The 6,235-nt window shown below is 40.1% G+C and overlaps 1 non-coding gene across 1 annotated transcript; it reads left to right on the top strand.

Annotated features, from left to right (window-relative positions):
- The first annotated feature begins 331 nt into the window (after positions 1–331).
- On the top strand, positions 332–404 carry TRNAA-CGC (transfer RNA alanine (anticodon CGC)). Its single transcript has one exon. It is a non-coding gene; the product is annotated as a tRNA-Ala (tRNA).
- Positions 405–6,235: the final 5,831 nt, after the last annotated feature.

Raw genomic sequence — 6,235 nt, forward strand, 5'->3', positions numbered from 1 at the left:
TGGAACCACTTTTCCTGAGGGAAGCTGTGAATTTCCCGTAATGAACGGAACCAGTCTTCCCTACCCAGGCGTTACTACTACATTTTGAGAAATCCCGAGTTTTGTATCATCTATGGTCTCCATAATTAGCTGTCAAATTCTGCTGGCATGAGGAAGTGCAATTCAGATGCTTTCAAAGCCTACTTCATGTGGACTTAATTTGATTTCTTCATTTACCTTACTGATAACATGATGAAAGTAGAACAGAGAGACTTCCCCTGAACCATCTTAGGTTTTTCACTTACAAGGAAGAAAAGGTTCTCCAAACATTTAAAATCAAACTGCAGGGATTTCCCTGGTGGTCCAGTGGGTAAGACTCTGCACTCGCAATGCAGGGGGCCCAGGTTTGATCCCTGGTCGGGGAACTAGATCCCTCCTGCGTGCTGCAACTCAGAGTCCACATGCCGCAACTAAGAAGACTGCATGCTGCAACTAAGACCTGGCACAGCCTAAATATATAAACATTAAAAAGAAATCAAACTGCAGGGGTGATTTCCAAAATGTCTTCCAGTTTTTTCACAAATTTTGAGTGAATTATATGACACAAACTCACTTTTCTACTGCCAGCGTTGTACCTTTTCTATCTTGTGCAAAGGTCATTGCTTGCAGTGAATCGAAGAGCACAAGAAATATTCTGTTTGAAACCTGGCCTTGCCTCTGTTGTCCCCAACTTTTCTCTCTCATCTAGTAAATCCCAAATGGGCATGTTTTTCATAACATGTCATTTTTTATGCCTGGCTCTTTAAGGTGAGTATTGATTCCCGTGAGGCTTTCAAAGACACCTGGATAACATTCAAAAGTTTCTGCCTATGACATTTAGGTTTTAAACCACTGCCACATGGCTTGTTGGGAGTTTTTAGTTTGGAGGTATTGGAGGTATATGACTTGGGTTATGGTCCTGTCTTCATTGCTGACCTGCTATGTGACCTTGGGAACATCACTTTACTCTCTGAATCTCAGAGGTTTTCTCATCAATGTTATGGGGGTGATAATATTTGCATGCCCGGTCTATCTCAGTGGGCTGTTGGGAAGAACAATCTAAATAAGGTATGGGGAAGCCCTTTGTAAGAAGAATGAAGTCTTAAACAAATGTAAGAGATTCTAAAAGGAGACAATTTAACTGGGATTATCAGGTAGTCCTGAAAACTTGACCCTTCCTTCTCAGATCAAGAGGTTTGTTGTCGGGTCACAGAATTGCACTGTGTGTTACCGTTACTTTAATCCCTGTTTGTTGGATTCAGACACCCCCGAAGATCAAATTCTACGGAAAAATGGGGATGAATGGATATATTGCCTCAGTTTTGAGAATCCACAGTAATATTAGCATAGGGCTAAGAAAACTTGGCAGGCTTAAATTTTTTTCAGTATTAATGACACTATGAATGTGTTAAAGTAATAAGTAATATTACAAGTTCTATTTGCAGCAAAAGTAAAGTGAGAAAGAGAGAACTTCTCCCTGGATTTCAGAATCATGGCTGCTTCAGTTGTGAAGACAACTGTTCATAGAAAAATAACCTGTTGTTCTTCTCATTTTAGAGTCAAGAACTAAATCATATCTGTGAAAATATACAAAAGGACAATAGGCAAAATCCATCCTTCATTCTTTGATGTGTCTGTTTAACTGTCCCAGGGTTTCCCATCCTTGAGTGGTGTAGGGGCATCTGATAAACCCCAGATGATTTAGAAGCACACAGAATCCTGCTTTATATTTTCATCTTATCTAGCTGCTGGCATGGGATTAAATGACCTTTTTGCCATAGGAGCAGTTATGCGGAGGAAGATGAACTTGCCCTTCCATCTGTGGGGTAAATGTTGTTCCTCCACATGCAGACCACCAGCCAAGGGACTGGCATTGTTTCCGGTTGTCAGGATATCATTGGCCTTTTTCCTCTGAAGAAGAGTCAGTTCATTGCCTAGTATCAAACAGAAAACAAGAAAAGTAAATACAGCATGATATTTCCCTACAATGGTAAATTAGAAATGGTATGAGCGTATGTGAGTGAGACTGTGAAGTTTAAATCTGGGGTAGATCTGGCTGCAAGCTCAAGTTTGAAAACTTTTTTTTCAGAAGTGAATTTGAGCTCCTGTAGTTACATCCAGGAAATACGAGCCATTACCAAGGCTGGGAATTGAGGGTAAGGCCAAAAAAAAGGTCTGGAAATGTAATTGTAATTGGGGAGGCCAAACGACAGAGGTTAAGCCCTGGGAAATGGAAAGGAAAATCGGTGTCTAAGAATTCCTGGGCCCGTGGCAGGTCTCTTGCTGGACTCTGGCCATCACCGAACACTGCTTAGCTCTTATACCCTCCAGGTGGACCTGTTTTAAGGGAGGCTGAAGGAGGACTGAGCTGGGGCCGAGAGTGTGAAGTTAAAGGAGACCCTCTGAGAGCATATGCCCCCTTCAAACTTACGAATCATGTGAAACCTTGATAATCTGGCATTTCCAATGCTGGCATCGTGGTAAACCTGGCAATGAACTGACCGAAACAAAACCTGGTTAAGGGTCATGAGGGCAAAAATTTTGCCCTCATCACTATATCACCAGTAATTAGAACATAGTGACTGTTCTACAAACGTTGGTAATAAAAAATTAATTAACGTTTATTACAAACAAACAAACCTGGCTTTGATGGCCTTTAAAAGAAATAACCTTAAGGTTCACAGGATAATGTGAATACCTACAACGTGCCAGCAGCTTTACCTATTTTATCTCTAGTCTCTCAAAGACCTTCCAAGGTTATATTTTTCCTAGCGTATAGAGAAGCTGAAAGAATATTATAGTGGACACTAGTATCCTGACAACTTATATTCTACAATTAGCATTGTACTATACTTGTATTATCACATGGATCTATCTGTTCATCCATTTATCAACCGAGGTTAAGCTTTTAATCCTCATTTTGTAAGTGAAGTCTCAGCCAGGTAAGGCGGCTTGTCCAAGGTCCCCCAGCTAGTAAGTAATAGAGCTAAAATTTGGACTTGGGACTATCGAACTCTGCAACCCATGCCCATTCCACCACGCCGAGCGGACTCTTGTGATCACTGTGTTGCAACATAAGTTAAAGCAAGTAAACTGGAGGGTGGGTTGAAATCGACTGAGAGGTTGGAGTTACTCGTGCTAAAACCAGAGGAACATCCCAGGAAGGGCTAATTTAGCCTTTGACCCCAGAATCATAATTTGTAAAAAGCAGACCAATGCAGGAGGGCATGCATCTATGCATTCTATATCATATGTTAAAGAGGAAGGGGCAAATCATTACAGGGGATTCCTGTCGTTGTTTTTAAGAAAGCAAGTTTCATGATGTGTAGTAGGCCCAGTACAGGCTCAGCTCACTGTCTCACCATTTCTGTAGATTCGTAACATAGTACAAAAATTGAATATGATATAACAGAGTATCAAGAATAGAATAGATTAGATTTCACATACTTTGTTTACTAAGGCAGGGAAATACGTAATACATTTCAGAAAGATTTCCATAGATAGGATTGACACAGGTTTTCAACAGGGAAAAATTAATAATAAACACTCCCAAAAGTTTATTACCATAATTTCCAAACAATATAATAATTTGTTAGACCCCCATACACTAAGATTTAGGTAAACATAGTCTCTTACCTTTAGTAGTTTACAATCTTAAAGAGTCAACATCAAAGCCTCAGTTATTTAAAAATTTTAATGACTTAATTACAGAAGTCTCTGACTTAGATTTCTGGAGGTGAAATACAACAGAAGTATGTCTGTTTATATCTCCACTCTTGCAATATTGCTTACAACAAGCATTACTGTGCTGCTCGTTAGGAGGAAAATTAGATTTTAAATGTTGTACACAGTACTTTGTTTTTGTTTGAATTTTATTTTATTCATTTTTTATACAGCAGGTTCTTATTAGTTATCTATTTTAAACGTATTAGTGTATACATGTCAATCCCAATCTCCCAATTCATCCCACCACCACCACTCCCCGCCCCCCTGCCACTTTCTCCCCTTGGTGTCCATTCGTTTGTTCTCTACATCTGTACACAGTACTTTGATTAAGAAGCGCACTGATGAATCAACAAATATTTCTTGAGAATCTCCGATGGAGCCATTTCTGGGGTCTGTGTGGTGAGGGATGCATTCAGCCATGCATTCAATAAATATGTACTGGGGCCCCACTATACATTCTAGGCACTGCTCCAGATTCTGGGTACAGAAGTATAAGAACCCTTCCCTCAAGGAGTTCACAACCATAGAAATACAGACTGTCAGAGGTAGGAGGAACCTTAGAGAGCATGTAGTCCGCCATCCTCAATTTACAGTTAAGGAGACTGCGGTTCAGAGATGTTAAGCTACTGATTCAGGGTCACAATGCTCAGAGTGGCAGAACAAGAACTAGAAACCAGCTCTTTGGACTGCTGGTCCTCTGCTCTTTCGATTATCCCAATCTATTTGGGAAGACAGGATACTCCCACACGAAACAACTTCAGAACAATACCAGACAAAAAGCTGCTAACAAACCATATGACATTAACCATAAGTTTAACAGCAGTTAGGGAACGACTGGAGACATCCAACAGAGCTTAAATCTTCTGAGTAATGACATACAATTTATTTATGGCAGGGGAGACTTGCTATACTTCTGACATGTTATAAGAATGAATGAGATGAAGGCATTCCAAGGAAGCAGTACTTCCCTCTGGATCTTATCATCTTGCTTTGTTTTGGTATGTTTGCTATGTTTTGGTACACAGGCTAGCATCTCATTTACAACAGAAAACATGACATAAATTAGCGGGGAAATAATGGAGAAAATAAAACACGAAGGTAGTGGAGTTCAACCTCCAATCTGTGATTTACACCAAGTTCTACTGAGATGCAAAATCTCATGCAAACCATATTTACTGACTTCTGAGTATTGCTTGAATAAGAGCGAGCCACAGAAGAAGAGGGTCCCTGTGGGATACTTTTTGTAGGAGAAATCTTTTAGTTAGACATTTATCCTCAAATGGGCTACCTATTATTGGAAAGTTTTTATGCCTTGTGCTTTTAATAGGAACTCTCTATCATTAGGGAATGCAGGAATTTATTTTTGTAAAGAAAAGCATTTCAGGGCTTTATTTAAAAACATTTACTCAGTGACTACCATGGGCCAAAGCACCGTGCACATACTTAGCATAATGCTTCTCAAACAGTCTGTAGTGAAGGATCAATTTACTTAATATTATTTTTATTTTCTGACATTAATATGAACTCCTGCGCATCTAAAGCTCACAAGTCATGGTAGAGACAAAAAAGTAAACATACATTTGCTACCCAATGTGGCAAATGTAGTGGTCACCCCAGGTGTTGGTACAAGTATAGCCGACTCTGGGCTTGGTTGGTAAGGCATGGAATGTTCTGGTACTGCTCTTCCCCTCCTTCGGCTACAGGTCCCAGTACTGCCTCTCAAAAACACAGTTCCTAATGGATAGACTTTACAATAACTATAGAGTTAGGGGTAGGGGTGGGGATGGCCTTTTCATATGAGATGCTACTGTTGAAATTCCCCAAGATTTAGGACTGTGGGTGAGGCTTGGGAAGTGGGATGGACGAGGCCGCTGAAAGTATGAGTTGCTGTCTGTGGTGGTGGCTGGCTGTTGACTTCCTCCCATGTGTTGCTGGGAATCCAGGGAGCTGTGGGGAGGGGAAAGGACCTTGAGGGAAGCAAACATGTGAGAGGTCAATGGTTAGAGATCAACTGTTGACCTATTGGGGACCCAGATTCCAGAGCATAAAGACCCAGAAAGAACTTAGTAAAATTACTTATAGATTCTACACACCATACAGCAAAATAAATATATTACATTACCTGAGCCACTGTGTTTGGGGGGATACAATAATTCAAAGCAAAACAAAGTATTCGTGAATTGCCATGCGGCGCATAAAGCTGTGCCTCAGGCGTCACCAACCTTTAGATTCAAAGCTACCATCTTCTCAATCACCAAACTACAACCCCCTTAAATTTTAATAGAAAACCGACCCTGCTATGCAATAGAGACAAAATGTTAGATATACATATAGTATATCTGCCCAATCAAAAAAAAAAAAACGAAACTCAATGGACTAGGGGTATGAAGAAATATGTTAGGAATGTAGATCAATATTCCTGACACAAACGAAGACAGAATAGAATAATTTTTTATTTACAGCAATCAACATGATGCCACAAATAAAAACC

The sequence above is a fragment of the Aethalodelphis obliquidens genome, unplaced genomic scaffold (genome assembly GCF_003676395.1).
Source record: "Aethalodelphis obliquidens isolate GAN/ISIS:26980383/991018 unplaced genomic scaffold, ASM367639v1 scaffold78, whole genome shotgun sequence".
Taxonomy (NCBI): domain Eukaryota; kingdom Metazoa; phylum Chordata; class Mammalia; order Artiodactyla; family Delphinidae; genus Aethalodelphis; species Aethalodelphis obliquidens.